General features: G+C 39.6%; 1 protein-coding gene across 7 annotated transcripts in view; it reads left to right on the top strand.

Moving 5' to 3' along the window:
* The first annotated feature begins 1,575 nt into the window (after positions 1–1,575).
* Positions 1,576–23,891, top strand: part of SULF1 (sulfatase 1) — a 125,271-nt gene continuing 102,955 nt past the window's right edge. For 5 of the 7 annotated variants that reach the window (XM_062570300.1, XM_062570298.1, XM_062570296.1 and 2 more), the window contains exons 1-2: positions 1,576–1,596; positions 3,022–3,303. The gene's annotated coding sequence lies outside the window, so the exon portion shown is untranslated. Of the gene's footprint in view, positions 1,597–3,000; positions 3,304–12,078; positions 12,164–23,891 lie in introns of those variants that run through there. The other 2 variants (XM_062570295.1, XM_062570301.1) reach the window with 2 other exon arrangements.

Genomic DNA, 23,891 nt, shown 5'->3' with positions numbered 1-23,891 from the left:
AGGCCATCTGTGCTTGAGGAAAGGTAGGGAGACCAGTGAAGCTCTGTGCCCTGGCTTCAAGGCGGCTCGTTAGTTACCACGGAAACTAATTGGCACTAATAAGTAAAGGACGTGTGAACTGTGGGAACAAAACAGGAGCGTCTATTTCTCAATATCACGATTACCTACAATTAATCTTGCATATTAGGATTGTCTTGAGCTACTTCCAGTAATGCATTATCCACGCTGTTACAAGCCTTATCTGAGTGGGGTCAGGCTGACACTGGTAGGAGTTCACAGTTTCAAGAGTCAACTTGAGAACGTGTTTTATGATGCATTATTTTAGCAGTATTTCAGGTACAACTCTTCCCGTGCAGCTTTCATGTCAGCTTTTAAAACCTAAACTCTTTGCAGATGGCAGTGTGGATGGACTAGAAGCAGTGGAAAAGTCTGTTTTTAAACTATCACAGCAAACTAAATCTGGCTGTGGTCATAAGAGTAGCAGTTAAATTACCCTGCAACATCATCATCAGCTTTTATGTGAGAACATGATCATGCGCAATGTTTGAAGGCTATTGCTAACGTTGGCTTTGGAGATGAAAGTTTGAATTTCAAGTTGTTCAATAGTCTTTGAAGATAGGTGTGTGCAGGCGTGCGTCTGTGAACAAACCACACAATTAGGGGTCTTTTTAACCATGTCAATTATATCCTGTTGTGGCCTAATAGACATCAGCAGAGATATGCCTGATTTATGCAGGCATAAAAAATAACAGCATTGGGCCTGTACATTATATGAATGCTCAGTGTCTCATTTATGTATCTTTATATACACATAAAATGCATGTCCTTATTTTATGCAATGTTTATATACAACCATACTGCACGTAATTGCCTTTCATGTTGGCTAGAAGTATCTAGAGTTTAAATCATATTTAGTTTGCATCTCATCTCACCAATATAAAATAGAAGATTCTTGAGTTAAGCAACAGTTTAGGCAATGATTCAATACACAGTCCACATTCATGTAGCACTTTTTTGTGACTTTTTGATATTCCATCTCTCTGAAAACTACACATTTTTGATCAAGAGTTACTAATACAAAAATGGTAAAAAGTAATGCAATAATGGTGAAAAGAGAATGCAAACTGTTTTCATAATGTCTCCAGGGTTTTCCAAAAGTGTGAGGTTGTCTGCTCTGTTTATAGAACACAGTCTGCTAGAATAAGGCACAGTCAAACCCAATCCTTGCCTTGAAGCAATAATTGGCAATGTTAAGAATCTTATGCCGCAGGGATAGTAGTTGCATCTCTACTTCACCACCTACTGCTGTCAAAAATATTGTTTAGCTGCTTATTTATCAGGAATTAGCAGATTAGGAAGTAGTGTATTAGTGAACAAACTGTTAAAGCAGTTTCAGCTTAACATGCTGAAACAGACACCATAAAATCACCTTTGAGAACAATTTGAGCCAATGTAATCATGACTATAATGTTTCTTCCTTTTTTTCTTTTTCCTCCTACAGGTCAGCTCTGACGTGCACAAATCACAGCTCTGCAATCTCATGTTTTGTTAAGTGTTCAGTTTGCCACTAGTGATTCTGAAATAGCCTTGTGCAAGGTATTAAAGAACAAGCAAGCTAAATCAATGTTTCAAGGCTTTCATATGGCTTTCATACAGCTGGATAGAGCGTGTCTTTTCAGAATTGCAAACCTTTCTTCAAGCTGCATGTTAACACTTTCAGAGTAACTTTTAGTGTCAAAACGACATTCCTCCTTTTCGGTTCAAAGAAAATACAACATCTGTCATAAAGTGAAATGTAGATTTAATGCAAGTGTCAAGTCAGGCACTTGTTAATGAGGTAAAAATCCTTGCGTTTTTAAGTCTTTCTTCCAAACTATCCTATTTCAGGGAGGAGAAAGGAAAGAACCGTTTCTCTGGCACTTAGCAGCTTTTCTGTGTCGCTTATCTACCCTTCCTGGACATCTTCTGTAAATTAGTGTATTTTTCCTGGCAGTGTCCCTGAAAGGGAGGAAGGTGTGATAATCCTTGCTTTGTAGCAGGGGGAAACTGAGGAATAGACTAAGATACAACCCAGAGCTGCCTGTCCAGAGCGCCCAGCCCCGGGGGCCGGGGGATGCGCGCCTGCCGAGCCCCGGCGGGGAGGGACCGCGAGTCCTTAAACTTTTTGGCTCCGTCCCGCAAGAAAGTGCGGAGGCGGAGGGGGGCGGAGCGGCGGTGGAGGAAGCGGGGAAAGCAGCGGGCTGGCGGCAGCGTTTCTCGGGGGGCTGCCGGGAAGGGGCCGCGGGCAGCCCGGCGCGGAGCCGCCGGCGCGGAGCCGGGGTGCGGAGCCGGCGCGCGGCGGCCGGAGCTGTCACAGCAGCCCCGCGGGCGCGCAGGGGCTGCAGCAGCTACTGTGCAGGCTGTGAGCGTGCCGCTTGGCATGCCTAGGGGCGCATTTATTTGCACTTGAGTCTGGGGAAGAGCAGGCAGCAGGGTTGTGGTAAGGGCTTGCAGATATTAAGGTAAAAGTAAAAATATTTGCCCTTTGGATTACCCCCTCTCCCCGCTCTTTTTCTTCTGCCTTTCCCCTCGGGAAGACTGGAAGCAGCCACGGTGTAATCAGGGCATGGTGGGGCGTTGGGATTTCGAGATGCAAATTTCACATTGCAGTGCAAACGACTCCCACATTAGCACTTTATCAGGATCTCAAGCAGCATCTTTTATCTCCTTCAGAAAAGCGTCTCCCAGAGGAGATTGCCCTCAATAGACCTGCCATAAAAAAAGATTTTAGTGTTGCTCTTGTGCTTCTGTGCATCACCACGGGGGCGGGCGGGGAGGGGGGTGTCCCAGTGGTCCCTTGGGAATACTAGGAGTTGTGAGAAGTAACACAACTGGCCACCAGATTAATCCACTCCCTCTACCTTCCCGCTAGTACCTCCCCCTTCTGCTCTTTTTTTCAATAGCAGCCCTTTCTCAAAATCTCAGGTTACTTTGCTAAGGAGTTCTCAGCCCTATAGTTTCTGCCCTTGTCTCTGCCTCCAGCTCCTTAAGAGCCACCCAGCCCCAGCGATTGGATTGGGCAGCCCGTCTTGACACACCACTGTGCTGAGTGCTTGAGGACGTGTTTCAACAGATGGTTGGGGTTAGTGTGTGTCATCACACTCGAGTGGGGATTAGGGGAGAGAGGCAGCCTCGCCGGAGCTGTGTGGTCTTCCCCAAGTGCGAGCCGCAAGCGAAAGAAGAACTACCTAGCTTTGGGGGAGACGAGGGCGGAATCGTTCCCAGCAGCTCAGAGGGAAAAACAACCCCTCACAGTTTGCTCAGGTAAAGTAAAAGGTACCTCACGCTTCTCTGTCTCTCTTTCTCTTTCTTTTTCCTTCACGGTTTTCAGAGGAATGCTAGCACAGCACACTTGTCAAAGCCAGTTGCTGCTGCCTTATCAATGCTGCTATTGTATGGCTGACAGATAACAGCGACCATAGCCTGATGCGTGGCTGTCTTCACAGAGCTGACACTCTTAATGCAGTTAAAGTCACGCGTTTAGAGGTGCAGATTAGAAAATCTCTTCTGGAGCAGGGTGTCTTCCCACTTCATGTGCCCGCTCTCCCGCCCTCGCTCGCCCGCACTGCTCTCTCCTCGCTCGCACACACTTGCTGAAAGCCCCGGGAAGGCAGAAGTGGCAGTGATATAATGCTTGTTGCTGTTTCTGGGGGGTATAAATGCTTCCGTATTTAAATAGACTTTTGCAAACTGCTTGCTCGGGCGGGGGAGGGGAAGAAATCGCCGCAGAGTATTTCTTCGATTTCGCCGAAGATGCTCGGGCGGCGTGTAGCCGGTCTGTGACTCAGCTGTGAGGCAAACCCGGCTGTTTTGAAAGTACATTTGGGACGTCTGTAAAGTTTGAAGAGGCCTTTATAGAAACCTGGCTGGGCTTCCGATGATCGGCATAGGGATGGTTTGGCTTACATATGGGCTTAAAGTTAAGAGAAAGTCCAAAATGTAGGAGAAGGCAGCATGCAAAGTAATGCTGCTCCTGCAGCTGCAGCAGAGCAGATGGATGTAATTCATTTGCAGATCTGTTTGTGAAAGTTTTACAAGTCATTGAAAACTAAGTAGCATCTCTATAATGGATCATTAAAGTCTCGCTATATTTATAGATTCTAAACAAGCGATCTAAGTGTTAATTAAATGTGAGGAAAATTTTATGTTCGAGAAGGAAGAGGGGCAGAAATGTAATTAGAAATTAGTTATGGCAGGCTCTCTGTTATCGTTTTCATTTAATTTGACTACTAAGTTCATTGATATCTGGAGCAGGGGAGCCCAGCAAATTAGCTAGGAAGTCAGAAACGTTATCACTACTTAGAATATGTTAGGATATTAGAAAATTAAGATATTCTCATGGTTTTGCTCTTAAATTATCTAGATGGGGAAACTAGAGGGCAGGATATATGTTCTTTTTTAATAAATCATTTTACTGTATATATATCTTGTGTAGAGTAACAAAATGATTTATTTCTTTCACACTACACCAGATCTTCACACTAACTCTCACATACCTGTGGTGCTTATGAATTATTGGTCTCCTACTTGTGAAAGAAATCTAACACTGTCCTCACCACTTACAGGTGAGATATGCTATAAATAATACTGTATATTATCTGCTTGGAAATAAGGTCTGTTTAGTAGGTTGAGCAAGAGGATTTATGGCTGAGACTTTGTGATTTTGGCATTCAGCTGTGTAACAATGCCCGTAAAATCATGTTTCAAGTTGCACATACATTTTTGCCTCAAAGCAACTTTTTGTTAACTTTTTTTTTTCTTTTTGAGCAGGCTATTTGGCCCCTTTACAGGTTGTTCTCAGTATGTATTTTCAAACACTCTTCAACAAGAATGTGTCCTCATAACTGACCCACAGTAATTTTAAACAGAGAATTAGCTAAATCCCTAATAAGACTGCATGACCAGACCAAGACTTATGTGAATAAATTGGGCCATTTTGATTTTTCTCTCAGTCCACTCTTTCTCACTGTAAAGAGCGATGGAAACTTTTACAAGCTTAAATAATGAAAAACAAAACAAAACAAACAAAAAAACCCCACTCTGATCCTATGTTAAAGCACTGTATGCCTTTTATATTGGACTTCTCCTCTGCACTCTTCCTGCTGTGTACTGTGTGAAGCCCAGTGCGCCAGCTTCAGCACAAAAAAGTTTAGTCCTCTAGCAAAGATAAGGTGCATTGATATATAACATTGTAAGATGTACAAGCTGTTGTCACAGCCTAATTGAAACATGGCCCTCTCCATGGGTATTGTCAGATCACTGATCAGATGATCTGTAAGAAAATATATTTTTAAGAAACTGCATAGCTAAATACATATGCCCATCTTGCTATTGATTTATTAGAAAAAAATCAGGTTTGTCTAGCACTGCCAGAAAATCTTACTGAGGAACAGAAAATCATGTTTTCCCTTCCTCTATAATGATGGGGCTGTTTAAAAGACAATGCCCACAGGGCAGTCCAGCTTCTTGTCAAAATGTAATCTACAGTTCCAGATGGTAAACATTCAAAGACATATTTATGGTGACTTCTACATACCTTCCTTTGACATTGTATTTTTTTTTCCTGAGAGCACTTGTGCTGAGTACACACATGAAGTTCCCATTAGCATCCTAGCAGCTGTAAAAGTGTTCAAAACTCACAAAGATGTTCCTCACAGTGAGATAAAAATAATCTGAGGGAAAGATCTGAGACCAGCACAACCTTGGTAGGTCTGTGATATGCTCAAGGTAAAAAATTCCGGAGGTATAGAAAGATCCATAAACTGCTGCATGAAAGCTGTAATACATTTTTGTTGTGGCTAATTCATCTTTGCTTGATATGGAATGCTGAACATACCAGGCATGTCTGTACTATCTACTGTGTTTGTGATGTGAGAGAATCTGCACTGCATGGAATTTGGTGGGTTTCTTCTGCTCTCATATTTGCCCTCCCTCAAGTAGAGAAGACTGGGTCAGACACACTGATTGCCTTCATAGAGTTGTTTTCAAAGTGTCACATTTTTTTTCCTCACTGATCTGAGCACTGATATGGAGCCCAAGAAATTGTTTTCCAGCCAGAGTATGTTCTGCCCTGAATTGTCTTAATTATGTGTCAGTTTATTGCTTGTCAGGAGCTTCCTCTTCTTAGCACTTTATAATCGAGGTGGGTGAGCTTGTTCCATCATAATATGCAACTTCAATTCCTGCTGCTTGGTATGTCTTCTTGGCCTTTCATTGGTCTTTGACTCAGTTTCAGAGGAAAAAGAATTAATTATGATTGGTGTAATTCATGTTTTTTTAAAAAATTGGTAAATTTCCAAATGCCATGTAAATACACTTTAAAAAAGTAGGCTAGATCAAAAGATTATTGGGGAAAGAATCCATATAAGAAACCAGAGTTGTCCTAGAGTTGGCAAGTATCAATGTGAAAATTTTTATAACAGCTCTCATTCCAGTCAAGAACTGATAAAAGTAGACTATTAAAAATGTTGTGATGCTGGGGACAATGCTTCCCAATGTGGAATAAATTATGAAACCCACACTCAGTGGAAGTTAAACCGCTATGGAAAAAATTATTCTGAAAGATTTGCAAATTCTGTTCTGACTAGATCACTTCATTGCATGCTATTTTGACAGTTTGCAGTTTATTATCTCGTAGTGTTTGACTTACATACTGCTCTCTATGTTTTACGTTTGTTCATGCAGTATCAGCAATTTGAGTGTTGTGTAATGGCAGGACTTATTCTTATCCAAGCAAGGCTGGACACTTGTCACAGATGTCATGGGAGTCATGGGTTTCATGATTTTCTTAGCTTTAAAAAGGGCTTTGGGGGATTTGTGTTTGAGTGGGAAGACAGACTGATGTGATAACAATTGAGAAAGCCTCTGAGTGCCTCGAGAGAGGCAGAGTTCAACAGAGTCCCGTGACAACTCTGTGGTGACACAGAAAGAATCCAATTAGTGGCCACTCCTGCTGCTGATACCAGCTTTCTCCCCAGTTTTTTCCACCACTACCACCCTCATTGTAATCCTATCCGTACTGATAATGGGATCAAAAGTGTGTTTTCCGAATGCCTGTTGAAATTTTAACTGCTGTGTTGGGAGATTTGAAGATATTAAGTTAGAAGATATTGAATAGCACTGCTTACAAGAGAGCTACATGATATACATCACCTCGTGGTCGTCTTTTTCATAATTTTCCTAACACCTCCAACACAGGCACTAATGTGGACAGGAGGGTATGTACAAAGTGAATATCCCATTGATACAGTGAATATTCCACTCAGTTACATAGCTTTCTCTGTTACCTGTAGATGTTGTCCATACATACATGTCCATTACCTGTATGTAAAGCATGAGGGGAAGGAAGTGGTTCCTTTTGCTGTGCCCTGGTAGTAGCAGCAAGGCTTCTACTTCTCCTTTTAACACCTAAATCATTGCTCTGCCTTCATGGCTGAAGCCATGAATTCCCTCCGCCCTCCCTTTTTTTTTCATCTTCCATTATTCTTGTTCCATCAGTAATTCTCATCCATCTTTCACTACCTTCACCATTTCAGTGTGATTAGAGGGTAGCAGCTCTTATTGTTGTTGTCAGTTAGTGCGTGCACATTTAGAGGACACTAAAATGCAAAGATTCTTACAGCCTTCACCAGTTCTACCTCAGAACACAAGACAGTAATATATGAATTGCCAAACCAGACACTTCTTACCCTAGCTGAATTATTTTAGCATATTTTAGCTACATCAAGGTAACCCTTTTCTCAATCTCATTAGATCCTTGCTCTAGCATCTCTTACTCCTTCTTAGAAAATAATTTAAACCAGTGAATTTAATTCCTTTCTATTTTTTTGGTGTCTTCAGTTTCTCTTTGAGAAAAGTAATATTTGATTTTTCCTTTGTTTTATGTACTGCAGACGACAGTTTTGGTATCAGTAATTTCCCAGAAATTACATTTCCACTGTCAGAATCTGCTTAAAGAGTTTGGTAGTTTGTTACTATGTGTGCCTTATTAAACCTGGAGCTCTGAGCTTTCCAAGCCTTAACCATCACTAGTGATTTGGTTACAGGGAAACATTTTTGTAATGGTTGACCTTTTCGCTCAAGAGTTCTTCATGATTTTCTTAAATTTTTCCTTTGAGTTATTTCATGGCACAAATTATAACTACCATTGACTATAATTCTACTTTGTAAATTTTAGAGATCCTGCAAAGTTGGTAATATTGCTGGAATACCAAACAAAAGTTATTTTTATCACCAATTTTGCCACAAACTAGTATGACACTACTACAATCATATTCTGGAAGCTTGCTAGATATGGCACTGTACTGTGGAAATTGGAACTATTTCATAGATTGGGTCAGAATACTCTATAGAATATTTCAGGGAGTTTCTAAATGAAAGCTACACACCGAAACTCAACAGTCTTCTGTTCTAAAAAAATAATAAAATCACTCCTGATGCTCTCTGGGTGTAATTATGGCACTTCATGCTGCCAGTTCTCTCTGTGATGTGACTCTAATCCATCTTAGCAAGGAGAGGAGCTGCTCTACAGCAGCTGTATTTTTGTGGTGCTTCCCAGGAGGTGGAGTCCTTTTGGAAAGCATACAGAGAAAATGGGGAAACCTTTGGCACATGAGTTTTGGAGAATAAATGTAACAGGGAGCTGGAAATTGGGATTGTTTTTCTCAAAAGCATCCATAAAAACAGAATAGTTGTCTGCTCCAGTATTGTAATTGCAGTGTGCCAAGATGTTCATTATTGTACCATGCGTATTGTTTTGTCTGTTTCTACTTAAAAAGAGAAAAATGTGTTACCAAGCCCATAAATGTCTGTAGAACTGCCAACTCTCCTGACTTTTATCAGTAATCTCGTGATATTTAGCCTCCTTTTTGAAGCTTCAAGTGTTAGAGTCAAGATATTATGTGAGAAGCTTAGATCTCTCCTTTCTGCCTTTTTTTCTTTTTTTTTTCTTTTTTTTTTTTTTTTTTTTGATCTAATCCTCATGGTTACTGAGGAAGCTGAGATGGTAGCTCCAGAAACATGAAATAAACTAACAGAAATCCCAAATCTCACTGTGTGTCAACACATGGATACTCTGTGATATGGGGGGTTTGTGTATGTTACATCTGGAAATTTAAAAATCATTATTTTTTCTGAGATTTACTGTAATTACGCCTCTCTTCCCACTGGAATGTCTACTCGTTTGTCTGATATCTTCCATTTTGTTAAAGAAGTTTTATTGTGAGGGTGCAGTTGCTTGACACAGCTAAGCTGGTAGAATAGCTCCCTGCCATAGAGAGAGATTTTCAAGCCTCACATCCTCTGTCTCCTGCTGTGTGTTTCTATCTCCTCCCTTGTGCCCAGTCCAGCCTTGAAGGATCCCTTGGTGTGCTGGATGAGCTCACCAACACAGTGGGAAGCTGATTTTGCTGCCGGTTTAGTGAGCTGATTGAACCCACCAAGTGGGCAGCCCACTCAACGCAGAGCTGATGCAAGGGAAGTGGTGGGAGCCTGTGGCCTGGCAGGAGGTGGAGAAACATGACCACCACTTTAGAAGGTGTATATGGGAAGGTCACTCAGCTGCCTGGTGAAACCTCCTCCCAAGAACCAGGGCACTGTGCACATCCATGGGAAGATATGTGATAACAGACACATATGACCAGGCCAGTGTCATGGTGAGCAAAAAGCTAAATGTGTGTGGTTTTAGCAAAAGCATATCCATTTTTGTGCAGAGAATTGCTGCAGTGTGACTCAGAGTATGGAAAGATCCTGCTTACTGTTTCTGACATTTTAAATAAACAAAAAAGCTTTGGAGAGAAGATGTGTGGGGGAGAAAAGAGGAAAGAAACACAAGTGCATGCCTAGCTGCTACTATGAAAAGATGAATGAGATTCTGACGGTGGCATCCAGTCTGAACAGCCAAGGCACTTAAGCTGTCTTGAATATTAAATACTTACGAAGCAGCTACCAAAGGTAGTACCAATGTTCTCTATCTAATCAATGAAGGGTGTCCCTGTGAAAGCCCCCAGGCAATTCAGTTTGGCAGACAGGATTTCCTTTTAGAAACCTTCAAAGGCACTTGCCTCTTTCAGTTAAACACATAGGGGACGGAGCTTATCCACTTACTTTAAGGATTGTTAAAGTGCTTACACTGGAGGGACTTGAATTTCTTGGTTGGCCTACAGATGAGCGATGCCATGGACAAACATTGTCTTTATTTGAATAATTGACATTATTCTTGCACATCACTTTGAGATATCTCCTACACCTTCCACAGAAGAAAATATGAGGCAGGTTTCCCATTTGAACAGCAGGTGCTGTGATTCACTTCTAGTGTGCTCATTTTATATTAAATGCAATTGAGGTGCTGACCATACAAATGGAACACAGTCCCATTTATAGTGTCACCAGCTTCAGTATTGGGTTACAGTGACAAGAGAAATGCCTAGCCCACTCATTCAAAATCATTTGAGTTATGGCAAGATGTTTCAAAAATGCTTGCTGTTGTTACCTGAATGATTATCCCTCCAAAGGCTGAGAGGCGGGTGAAATTTAGGGAGACAGAGGTGCTGTTGTGACTGACAAGCAGGAAGGGATGACGAGGAATAAGGGAAGATCGTACAGCGGTGAGAAGTTGGACTACAGTTGGAAGAGCAAAAAAGAAAATTTTAGAAGGTTCAATACCCATAGGTTTCTGGATTTATCTATGCTAAATCTTTTGAGGATTACCTCCCACTGGCTTGGCTGCCTCAGGGCATGCCAGTCACAAATTAGAGAACAGTAGTTCAATAATAAATTGAACGTGCCATAAATAATCAGCACAGGATATGTTTTAGCTATCACTTTTTCCAAGGACTGAAAAAAAGCCAGTGATAGTAGATTTTAGAATAATACTTTGGTTTTGGTAACTTATTAACAATAAAGAAATATATACTAAGTCAACCTTTGCAGTCATTTTAGCAGACATTCCCTTGGTGTTGTTTGCTATTTTATTGAAAAGAATAGCTCTAATACTTAAATTCCTGAATGTGTCCCTAATATGACACATGTGAATTTACCCCGTATTGTTATGATCTATTTAACATGTAGAGCCAATTTATGAACTGAGAGTGTATAACTATCTGGTTGCCATTGTGTAGGATTTAGGGAGACCATTAACAAAGAGTAATAAAAATGTTCTGAAGTTAACCCAAGTTTACTGCCAAGCATTCCAGTAGTTTCTTTTATCTCTGTATGAGTAGAGGGGCAGCATTTCTTATCTCATTGTAAACTAGAGTCCATTGCTGGCACATAGGCTCATAGAGGAAGGTTTCCTGTGGTCTACAGCTCTGAAAACTCATCAAAAGGCTGCTGAGTTAGTTTTATGATCTTTTTCTCCTGCATATGGAGAATTTCTATAAGCACAGATCTTCTGAAGTGAGGAAGGGTAAAATGAAGAGAAGTTGGGAGATGTGTAGAGAGATTCCTGGACAGCCAGACTCCTCAAAAAAATAGCAAGTTAATTCAACATAGGAAGATGAGCAACCACAAAGAAATGTTGAAATAGGTATGTCCTCCTTTTAAGCTCTTCTCCATTCTTTCCAGTTCACACTCTATTTTCCTCTTTCATTAAGTTTGTCTAAAAGCTTTTCCTCTCTGTGAATGCAAGGCTTTTTGCCTTATACCCCAGCAACTTGTGAGGGGTGTGAGTTGCAGTATATCTGTAACTTAAGAGATTGGTTTATGCTACAAACAGTAATTTTTGGTCTTCAATATCTTTCAGTCTGTTTTTCTCTTGGAATGAAGGTAAAAATGATGTACATCAAATCCTCTGAAATGGAGAACATGCCATCATGGGCTGGAAAACCCATGTAAAAGAATGGCATGGGTAGTTGGCACTGGTCTCCACAGTGTCTTGGACAAAGGGTGTTGTCTGGCCATATGTTGACATTGTCTATTTTTAGGACCCCTATCTTCTCTGTGTCTGAGCCTGGAGAATTCACTGCTCTTCCTGGCAGCAGTACAGCATGAGCAGTGTGAGAAGACCATGCATGTTTTCAGTGTCTTTTCTTTTGTGTGCAGTGTATGAATCCTTGACTGTTATCAGAAACCCACAGGGTTATCTGAGAAGAGAACATGCTGAGGAGCTTGAATGCATCCCTGTTTGGTGAGTGAGCTCTACAACCATACTCAGAAGTAAATCTAGCATACTACTGAATTTTTGCTAGTTCTCCCTTTGGACACTGATTCAGGCTTATGGTGAACAAAGCTGGTTACTACATGCTCTGATGTTTATGGAGGTCATTGATATAAGAGCATTAGCAGCTCCAGGTGGAATGGGTTAAGGTGCTGCTGCTCTGACCCAGCCAATTCACTCCTCTGCTGGAGATTACTGCTTCATGCACACACCTCAGGAGCACCATTACAAAGTCTGACACACTAGAGTAACATCGTGCATTGCTGCAGGAATATTTGCCCATCAATCAGAGACCATTCAGGTGACGAGCAATGGTGATTCAGCAGAGCAGTTCTACATTACTGCACTATTACAGCTCTATACCAGAGCCTTAACTGTGACACCAGTGCTGCTATCATAGTGGAGGAAAGACACAGACACGTATAGCACAAGTGTGTTGAATTTGGTAGCTGTTTGAAATATTCAGTCTTTTCCGTAGCCAGCTAGCTACAGCTGGCCAAAAAACTGACACTTTCCCCCGCTCCTGCAATAAAAGAATGTGCTGGGTTTTTCAGTTTGGAATTGGTTCAGTTCATATCTTTATGGGTCTGGGGCTTTTTTCTTTCATTTTTTCTTTCTTTTCCTTTTTTTTTTTTTTTTTTTTTTTTTTTTGAAGTCATATCTTACTGTGAAACAACTCATCTTTAGAAAAAGTATTGCAGTGAGTTTGGATAGGAGCCTAGCACAGGGCAGTGCAGATCTCCAGGAATGCCTCACTCCACTGTTCCAGATACCTTGCTGAATCACAGCTGGTGTGAAACGAGGAGCCCAGGTCTCTGCCCTTATCTTCAAAGCTCTGTGTGGGGCCATGAACATGTTTGAAGAAGCTCTTTGCCTTGCTTCATCATGAATCATCGACACTACCCTCCATAGGAGCAAAGTTACTGTACAACTGAGGATGAAAATTCAGGTGGGCAGTAAACTGCTATTCTGACACCATAGATACAGGCATCACAAGTGAGTCTGGGTGGACAGGGAACTTCTAAAAGAAATGAAGTAGGAGTCTGAATCATGGTTGATAGATCTACCTAAGGAATGTAGACCAGATTTGACAGGTAGAGGATAGAAAGAAAATATATTCTCTCCCTAAGTGGCATGTCAGTGTGCTTCTTGCACAGATCTATTGATCCATCCACATATCAGTCTGCTCAGAGGTGTACTTCTCTTTTCCAGGAGAAATTCTGAGCACACTATGGCATAATCAAGCACTTCCAAGAATCATGGCATTTACTAGATACCATATTTTACTGGCCAATGTCTACCTTTTAGTTGCTGTAATGGATACGAGGAGTGAGTAGTGTAAAAGCGGAGGCTGATCTGTGTGCTCAGCAGTTTGGAATTGACATAACTGGAGAGCTTCATTTCTGGCTTACTTTCTTTGTAGAGCTGGAAGAAAATTCTCACTTCCTTAGAAGCCTCATGTAAAACAAAATTATTTTACTGTGGTTAAAGCCACATATACCCTGGGAATGGTTCAGCTTAAAGTATGTGCACATGGAAGTATATGGGGTATAAGTACATGGGATAGAAGATTGCCTTGGGCACCCTGTATTATATAATTTGCTAAGTCTAAAGGTATTATTTCTCCCTTGCTGTCTCTCATGTGTTCCTCCCATTCTTCCCTATTTTGTATGCAGTACATGAACTGTTTTTCGTTTATGCTTTTATCTTTTAGTCTTCCTGCTTTAAAACCTTGTTTCCAGTGCTGTCAGGAAACCATTTCAAATGCAAGTGTAAAGTGATGTTCTAAAGTTCTAACAAAAGCCGAAAGAATGTGAGCTTAATCTTTCTCATAGGAAATTTTATTCTATTCCGCTCTGTGCTCTGCTTAAACATATTGGCCTTTTTTGACCTTTTCCTTGATGAAGGTTAAGTGGGAAATATCTTGGCTGCAGCCTTTCCATTTTAACCAAAAATATTTTCCATAGCTCATGTTTATTTTCCTTGCTATAGACATTCATCTTTCCTAAATCAAAATTATTAAACTGGATTTTTAGTGAGAAATGGACAGCCAGTGGCAGTCACGAAATATAAAGCCTTGCCTTCTCATGTCTTCAGGTCTATTTTTCTGCTAATGAGGGTGCTATTCCCCATCCTTGGAATGTGCTCTTCAAAATACTTGGGCAGTCTCCCTGTGAAATAGTTTTGGAGAAGGAAGGATCTATGCCTTTAAAGGAGAGGCTGTCCTGTTCTTCAGTTGTTGCACTCTTGAGAGGAGAAGACCTAGGTATGAACCTTTCTCTTGCCCTGAGTGCCAGCTGCAGAAGTACCGATTTTACTCTAGGATGTCTCCATTTGTTATTCCACCGCAAATTGTACTTGATGAAGCTTTATTATGAGAAACACCACAATGTGCAGAGACAGTGGAAAGAACTGATTGCGCAGTGCAGGGAAAGAACCAGCTATTCTTTAACCTCACATTTCATTTTAATTTAGTTCTTATTTTAATCAAGCCACTTCTTCAACCCCACAATGCACAATCACATGATTAACATTATGTTCTCCCAAATAATCTCAATAAGGATGCTCAAGTCATTTCTTTATCCCTCAGTCAAGAATAAAGAAATTTGCTCCTCTGCCGCCTTTGTCACAGAATTCCTGTAGAGAGAAGACTTTAGTTTTGTGTGCTCTGAACCAGACTCCTCACAAAAGTGTTAAATTTATTTAATATAGCCACAGAATGATAAAGAAAATCATCATTCAAGATGATTCTTGAAATAAGAAAATTCTGGTTGTAAGGGACTTCAGGAGGTCTCTCATCCAACCTCCTGCTCAAAAGCAGGCTCAACTATGAGATCAGGTCAGGTTGCTCAGGGCTTTATCCAGTGAGACCTTAAAGACCCCCAAAGACATAGGCTACACAACCTCTGGGGCAGCCTCTTCCAGTACTTGACTGTTCTCACAGGGAAGAAGTTTCTCCTTATACTCATTTTGACTTTTTTATTTATTTCTGCTTATGTCCCTTATCTCTTGCCTTCCTGCCATACAGCGCTGCAAAGAGCCTGAGTGTGTCTTTGATGACCTCTTTGTAGGTCCTGGATGGCTGCTGTTAGGTCTCTCCTGAAACCATCTCTTCTCCAGGGTGAACAAGCCCAAGTGCCTCAGCCTCTCCTCACAGGCCATGTGCTCCAACCATCTTGCCAGCTCTCTGTTGAACTTGTTCCAATTTATCACTGTCTTTGTTCTACTGTGAGACCCCAAACTGGACATAGTAGTCTAGATGCCACCTAACAAGTGCTGAGCAAAGGGGGATAATCACTTCCCTCAATGCAATGGCTATGCTGCTGTTGATACAGTCCAGATGCTGTTGGCCTTCTTGACTGTCAGGGCATACTGTGGGCTCAGGTTCAGCTTGCTGTCTAGCATGACCCCCAGGTTGTTCTCAGCAGAGCTGCCCCCCAGTCAGTTCAGCACAGCCTTTATCATTTATAGGCTTTTCTCTTCCTAGGTGCAGGACTTGGTGCTTGTTGAATTTCATAAGGTTGTTCTGGCCCATTTCTTCAGCTTGTCTAGGTCTTTCTGAGTGGCAGCCTTCCTTCAATGATATCCACTGATTTTATTGATTTGTTGTCATCTTTCAACTTGATTACAATCTTTCATATTTCCCTTGCTTAAAGACAGTTGCTTTTTTACTTAAAACAGTTAATGAACTCAAGCTGAAATATAAGTTTTTGCCTTGAATTTAAGTTTTATTCTTGATTTTTGTCATGAGCTTGAGTTCTTAATGGCTCTGAGTGGCCTAGGCATTCATAAAAAATAGGGTATGAAAGCAATCCTCCATTCCAGCTAGTAATATGTACGTAGGTGTTCCTAACTTGCCTTTAAAAAATTCATCCAGGACAAACAGGACAAACATTTCTCCAAAATATATTCATATGTGATGGTCTCTTTCCTGTTATTGGTCAGTCTAGGTGTGTTGCTCCGGACATATTTAAGAAAACTCTTTCAGTATCAGTGTTTTCAATGCAGCCCAACTAAACACAGTGTTGAAGACTACTGCTTAAGCCATATTAGCTAAAACTGCAAGTTTTTTTCTGAGTTTGGGCTTTATTTTTAGTTATACAGATCACAGATCACAGAATCAGTAAGGCTGGAAGCGACCTCTGGAGATCATCTAGTCCAACCTCCCAAAGATTTCCTGGTGCTGGTTCCACTGGGGCTTGAACCCAGGACCTTCAGCGTGTAAAGCAGATGTGATAACATTTTTATTGCCCTTCTCAGAAGTTTGAGACCACTTTAACTGAACTTTGTGACTCAAGAAATAGATCTCTTTCAAAGGACTATGGCTCATAGTCTGGAGCCATGAATCCCTTCTTTGCAGCTTTTCCAGGCAGCAGTGTTGTTTCCCTGGAGTTCCTTACTGCTCTTTATCAGCACTGGCAGTGTTTCCTTCCCTCATCTTCAGGTTGCTTTGAAGTTCCTCCTGTAACTTCATTTTTGGTTCTCAGCAGTGGTGGTTCTTGTATATCCCTGCAATTTAAGAGCTCCTAATTAAAACAATTCAACTTTAGTTTAATGTGTGTCTCGTTGATGCATGTATTGTCATTATAAAGCTATTTTTAAATTATATTCTCTCTCAAGATAAAGGCCAGAGCTGAAATTCATTAACTTAAAACAAACAAAATCCAAAGTGACCCTAGTTTAATCATTCTTCTAGGTAGTTCCATTTCCCAGGAAGCCTGTCTGATTTCCACCTGATTGAGTTACTTATACCTACCCTCTTAAAAAGCTCCCTGCTGTCTAAAATTAAGAACATTATGAATGGCGCCATCATTTAATTTATTCAATGCTTAGCATTTAATTAGGCACATGTCAATTCTACCAGCCTCCAGTAGTTATCTGAAAACAACATTTTAAATAATTGAATCACTTCTTTTAGTGAGAAGGTTGTTTGGTATGTAAGAGGTTAAAGAGAGTGAGACCAAGAAAATCCTCTGTTTTGCTCTGAGGTCAACTGCTGTCCAGCATATTATGCAAGTAACATGTACATATAGAAAAGATGTACATGTGACCTCCTTCTGCAAGGAACTCTCTTCTTTCTTTCATGGTGCTCTTTCAGCCATGAGAGCTTTGACCGTATAGCAATCGAACATGTCTTAGTACCTCCACAAGAGAATGAGTCCTCCACTTCTGAATGGGATGATTTCAAAATTACCCCTTCCAGCTGTTTCTTCAGCGCTATTCCAGGTGGTTAGAGGTCTCATTGCAAATACGAATGCAAATGTGCTCTGTAGCAATTCCTCACAGCTATTCCAATCCGTAGCTTTGCGTGTAGATTTAAAGTGAATCAGCCATTTTAAAATGGTAGTTAATATGCCAGGCTAATAACAAGAGGCAGTGGAGAGCTCTCTCATTGGGACATACCTCTCATCTGCTTTCTCTGTTACAGTGACAGCAACCTTGGATCACAGAAGGTTGAACAGCTGGAAGAATTAACTTCTTCAGTTAGCACAGCATAAAATGCCAAAAATCATGAACTGAGGCCTTGAGTTTTACTGTCATCTTGGTATCATGCTATCTTGTAAAACATAATATTAAGGAAGAATGCTGATGCCAATCTTTCAGCCTTTAGGCTACAGGAAAATGTAGCAATATACAATGTAAAAGTTGAGTTTTTAAAAGTTTTTTTTTTAAGATCTAAAGTTGCTTTTTCAATTATGAGCTTTCATATTTCTCCATATTGCTGGAGAAACTCAAAAGATATGTATTGAAAAAAATCCTCTTGGAAGAGGAGAGTTAATACAGCTGAAGCTTGACCCTAATGTAATTTAGACTTTGTGAGTAGGACATGGAAAAATCTTGTGTTAGTAAAAAACTAGTTCCACTACCATGTTTTAATAAGGAAGTGAATTCTTGTTCTCTGTGTGTGTTGCGAAGGGGAGGGGGCAACAACAGAAATTAATCCCTTAGTGTTAGAATATTTAAGTAAGTTTTCACTCTTTTGGAAATGTTTAAGCTCAGAAATTATCTTTTCTTCTGTTCCTGATAAGGAAAACTATTGTTATAACAAATTACACAGATACAGGAGAGACTATGCAATCTATAGAACATAACCAATCCATATATATTTTTGCCTCCATCTTTAACCCTGCTATGCAACATGATAACATAGGGTTTCAACAAAATAGAACTTTTTTTTTTTTTTTTTTTTTAAGGGAACATAACTTTTTTAGTATTCCGTATTATATAATGTATTGAGAATGTAAAATGTCTTTGACTAGACTGACAAGTCACTTTTTTGTCTGCTAAAAATAAATCCCAACTGCCCAGAGTGCAGCAGTGTTGCTTAAGGATAATATTGTAATAGATACAAATTCATCCCATAATTCCTTTAACCTCAGCAAACATGTTGTAAATGTTCAGTGTCTATTGTGGTAACATAAAGCAGAAGTCTGAATTAGTCTAAACAAAACAAATACATAGGAGAGTTTTTAAGTATGTTTTCAATTTCAAAAAAAAAAAAAAAAGAACTTCTTGTGAATTTGCCTTATTTTTTTTTCATGTCTTGATTCAGACATAGGCACATGTATTTATATGTATTATTTTTCCCCAAAGCATTGAGAAAAATATCATGTAAGAATTAACTTTTCCATTCACAGTCCTACTGCTATTTGGTCACATTTCAATCCGCTGCACAAGAAAAAAAAAAAAAAAAAGAAAGGTAGGGGGAATTAAAAGCATGACAGATCTGCTTGAACAAGTTCAAACTTCAGTGGTCCTGTAACCCTTAACAGAAGGCAGAGCTCTGCTGTGTCTATGGAATGGTGCCACCTTTATCCAGAAAAACACCCCAAAACATAACAACAATTTAACAATACAGTACAAGAGACTTGGTGCTTATAATTCTTTTTCTTTCTGTCTTCTTCAAACAAAACTGTGTGTTCTCCGTATCAGTAGTCTTCCGTGCCTATTTCAGCTTTCCAAACTGTTCCTTAGGTATTTAAATTAAGATCATCTTGCTTTTTGGCTCATTAACTGTAGTGACATTGTTCTTTGTGTTCAGTTTTCAAGTCTCAGTGACTTTGTTATTTTAAGTGCTGAAATATAGGAAAAATCCGTTTTTAAACCACTAGGTTATTTTTCTCTCTCAAGCAAGCTTGTCTACACTTCATGTTTCTCAATGAACAGCAAACTTTATTTGGCTGCTGAAAAACCAAATCTACTAGAACAGGGAGGCAAAGGGAGATGCCAGCATTTTATCAACTAAGAAAAGCATATACGTAATCGAGGGCTCATTAATCCTCATCAAGTCACATCTAAAGAAATTTCCTGCTCCAGTTCCCCTCTTCATGTATTTTGAGGATCATCTTACATTTTAAGACTATCTTGGGCTAGTCAATGTACCCCAAATACCTAAACTGAGATAGATAGCCTTTTGAATGCAAAGTATTTGTTTCTTCTGCAATTGCATAGCAGAGACACTGTTAAGAATACTTTAAAGTCATAAGAACTGTAACAGTTCATATAAAAGGGTCTTTTTTGAGGAATAAGTACCTGTCAGGCTCAGTCTATTTCAAGAAGGATCTGTCACCTTTTTGCTATTTCTCAGATCTATTATCTTTACTTCCACCTTCCTGAGAGATTATTTCCATTGGAATAATAATGGTAATATCCTCAAAGTAAAGTTCTATACAGTATTAGTACACTTACAAAAACAAACCTTTCTATAAAGTCGAGGTAGGAATAATTGCAATTTGAATGTAAAGTGGATTGCTGTGTCAGAGCTGATTTTTTTTTTTTTTAAGAGTGTTTATGATATTTTTCCTGCCCACCACCTAGGCTTTGTTTTGCTTTTATTTACTTCCCTTAAGAGTTAAATTTTGAGTTGAGGTTTCTACCTATAATCTAAAAAGTAGCGTTTGCCCTTTGTTCTTTTTAAATGTAAGGGTTGTGTCCAGTTTTGTCACTAGGTAGCTAAAGGTCTCGGAAGCAGACTTTAATTCTATATCCAGTGTGTTTTTACAATGTAGCAAAATAATGTGTCAGGCCAATATACTTTTCCAAAAGAATGATCAAATAATATGGCAATATTTCAGTTATATCCATTAAAACCATGATGAAAAATTCAATGAGCAGAATCTATTGTCTATGGGGAAATATATATATATATATATATATATATATATATATATATATATATTTCTGGCGAGAGAGAGAGAGAGTTCAGTTTTAAGTTTAAGTTTTTGGCTCATGATTGGTAAAAGCAGCATTTCACACTTTTCAAAAAGATGACACCAAGAAGTTTTCTTTACTGTTTCCCCCAGAACTGAGGGGAATAGGGGGGACTGACATTTTATCCTTATGGTACTGAATTACCCTTTCCATGTCCAGCATATTGAAGATAAAAGGTCTTTTAACAAGGAGTCTTTAGCAGCATGTGAAACAAATCCTTTAGAAATTAGCCTCCTGTGATAATCTCACTGCGTTATGAAAATCTAGAAACATGAGAGATCAGTTTTAACCATCTTAAATGTTTGTCAAATAGAAATAGATGTTTTTCTGATTTGCATAGATTGATCCACTGACTTTTTAAACAACAGCCATTTCCACTGTTTATGCTAAAGCTGCCACATGAGTGGTGAAGTCACTGGTATTCACAAGTTGCTGGCATTTGGTCCCCTTTTACTGCTCATCTTCTGATTATTTCTATTATGAACAAGGCTAGACTTCATGATAACAGTGTCAGACAGTGGGAGAGCTTTGTGCATGCTGGAACTCCCTTAAGTGTCAATAATAGAGATGTCGTTCTGAGAAATATTAGAATTTCTCCCTATTCAGAAATACTTGCTCCTTACACAGACTACTAAAGGCAATGAGAAATGTAAGGCCATAAAAGAATTGAGAACTGTTACATAAAATGTGGTTGGTCAGATTGCTCTGCAATCACATAGATGGTCCAGCAATAAGGGATTGGATAACTGGAACTGGATTCTCCTGTCCATTTATTGGCATTTGCAAAGTTAAGAATCAAAATATTTTTCAGAAATATTTTTAAACTGTTCTGTCTTCAGTGAATTACAATTGCAAACAATCATCTTGTTTCTGCAACTTATACGTATAGAATATTTAAACCCCAGAAATGCAAAAGTGCTATATGCACAGAAAGTTCTACATTCTCCAGTAGAATTAAGTTATTTCTGGGTGCAATGGGAAGCTGCTGTTTATCAACAGTCTTTATACAGAACTGGTTTAAGGAAGTCATGAATAACGTCTCTTGCTAAATCTGTAGAAGGATGTGCGTCCAGGGTTTTTGTCTTGCCTGAAAGACCTCCCTTCTGGCATCAAGCTGAGTGCGTAAGTTCAGGACTGACTCAGAGATCGAGCTCTTGCCTTTCCAGTGAATCACACACAACCCTCCCTGCAGTTCCCTGGATCTTGGAGGTTTTGCAATTGTGTTTCTTCTGTGAGCTCAGATAAGATCATTGCAGCCCCAGGACATGAATAATAGCCAGATACTGCCACTTTTGGAGTGATTCTCTATCACCAACATGTCCCAGCTGTGGAAATATCTCCACACATAGTATGTCCTCCTATGTTTTATTAGGTATTTATAGCAGGGATATCTCTTGCTTTCACACACATCCCTACATCCCCCTCCCCTCTCCCCCCCCCCCCAGTTTCCCCCAAAATAGGCAGACTGGCAGTACTAAATACCTGCTGTTCAAAAGCAGAACTGTAAATACGAGTCTGGCATTATGGTATGCTGTAAGCCTTTCTCATTGTGTGACACTGTTAACTCTAAATCCTCAGTCCTCAGGTTGGAAAAGCATTGTGACAAGGTTGCTGGATAAGGGTGCATACAGTATCTAGATACTCATTGGTGCATAGAAACTTGCTCCTGCAATTTCTTTAAACACAGCAGCATTTAAAGAAAATAATGGATCAGTTTTCACTAGAACAAAATTATGGAATCGTATCCTTTCTAATGTTAAGTCATAAATGAAGTCCTCTGTGTACCTACTGGAACGTATTGTATTTTCATATGTTCACAAATGTGGAAAACAGAGATCTGGAAACTTTGACAATAGTAGCTACCATCTCCATGTGTCTTTTTCTGCTCTGCAATAGCTAGTTCAATGCCTACTGAAGTAAATGGAAAGATTCCCATTGATTCCCATGGTACTGGAATCATTCCTCTGTATGTCATCCAATGACTTATTTCACCATCACTACGCTGAACCAGCACATTTTTACTCTTTTGGATGTGTAGATAAGTAGGTTCCTAAAGCCTATGTTTCACTCCATTCAGTATTATAAATGATTTCAACTTATCATGTGAATGTGAAATTAACTTCTTCAGGGAGTGATGAGCAAGAAAGAAAAGGTAACAAATGAATGTATCCCTCAGATATTTTAAACAGGGTAAAAATGAGTTTTTGTTGTACATGTGCAGTCAGCTTATTGATTGTGAACATGGAAGATCTGAGAGTTGTTTTTGTAGATATTTTCCTTTGTTTCATTTGCTGTTCTAACCACTTTTTATTCATTAGCTTGTTTTCATCTTGATAATTCATTCCCATTATTTTCTCTGCTATTACATTTCTTGGCCATTACAAAATACCTTCCTTCCAAAAGTCATTTGCCCAATTTGTTTCCCATAACAACAACAATAATAGAAAAAAATATTCTTTTTTATAGCAAGTTTAGGGCCAAAATCTGTTCTTTGGTAGTTACATGCTGTCACCCTTTCATTGGGATTTACACTCACATTCCTGATGATAAAAATCTGGCCTTTGCATTATGACCCTTCCCTCAGAGTAACTACAGCAACTGTCACAAACCTTAGTAAGACCTTATGCATGTTTCAAAATTGAGAGAACAATTTGATTACACGTCTTTCAGTTAGAAGTTCTTCAGATCCTCTCAGATTGTAGGTGTAGATGATGGCTAATTCTTCATTGTATCGTGTGCTTGAGACTTGGTCTAGCTAATACAGTAAGTGAAAAACAGCATCACAAGAGAACAGAAATCACACTTGTGACTCTTGCCCTTTTGTTATATCACAGATTTTACTGGGGAATAAATTGCTTGTAACACTACTGTGCATTCAAACAACTCTTGTTGGTAGAGACATGCTGCACTCACCCTTCCGTGATGTTAGTCACCTAGGAGATATTTCTCTCAAAAGGTCAGCAAAGTGTAGCTGGCTCCTATGTTGCGGTCAAAGGCAGACTTACGTGACCATTGGGACAGATAAGTTGTGTTTGAGAGTGTGTTCTTAATTCTTTGTCTCTTGGACCAAACAGATATGCATGCCTGAGTATTGAGCACGTCCATAGAAGAAGGTCTAGTCTTCATTAGCTGTCTGTAACTTCATGTGATGTTAGTGGAGAGCAAAATGGTTCAATATTAGCCAGTGAGAATCATAAAGAAAACCTTCAGTCTGATTATCCTAACTATTACATCATAGCTAAAAACTGAAAACTAGTCAGGAAAAAGTACATTATTAAAAGGTAGAGAGAACCAATCTTTTAAAGAAGGAGAGCCAAAACACATTTAAGTAATAGAACAGTAATAATATTTTTCAGCTCTCTAATCATTTTTTTGTACATTGAGTGTTCAGTCCCAATTCTGAACTTATATTTTCAAGACAAAATCCCAGAAGATGTATTGGTTTTCACAATTTGCATCCTGAAAACCTTAAAGTACATTGGTTTGT

This window comes from Rhea pennata, chromosome 2, assembly GCF_028389875.1.
Source record: "Rhea pennata isolate bPtePen1 chromosome 2, bPtePen1.pri, whole genome shotgun sequence".
Lineage (NCBI taxonomy): Eukaryota > Metazoa > Chordata > Aves > Rheiformes > Rheidae > Rhea > Rhea pennata.
Note: the sequence above shows the minus strand (reverse complement) of the source record. Positions and strands in the feature narration are given on the sequence as shown.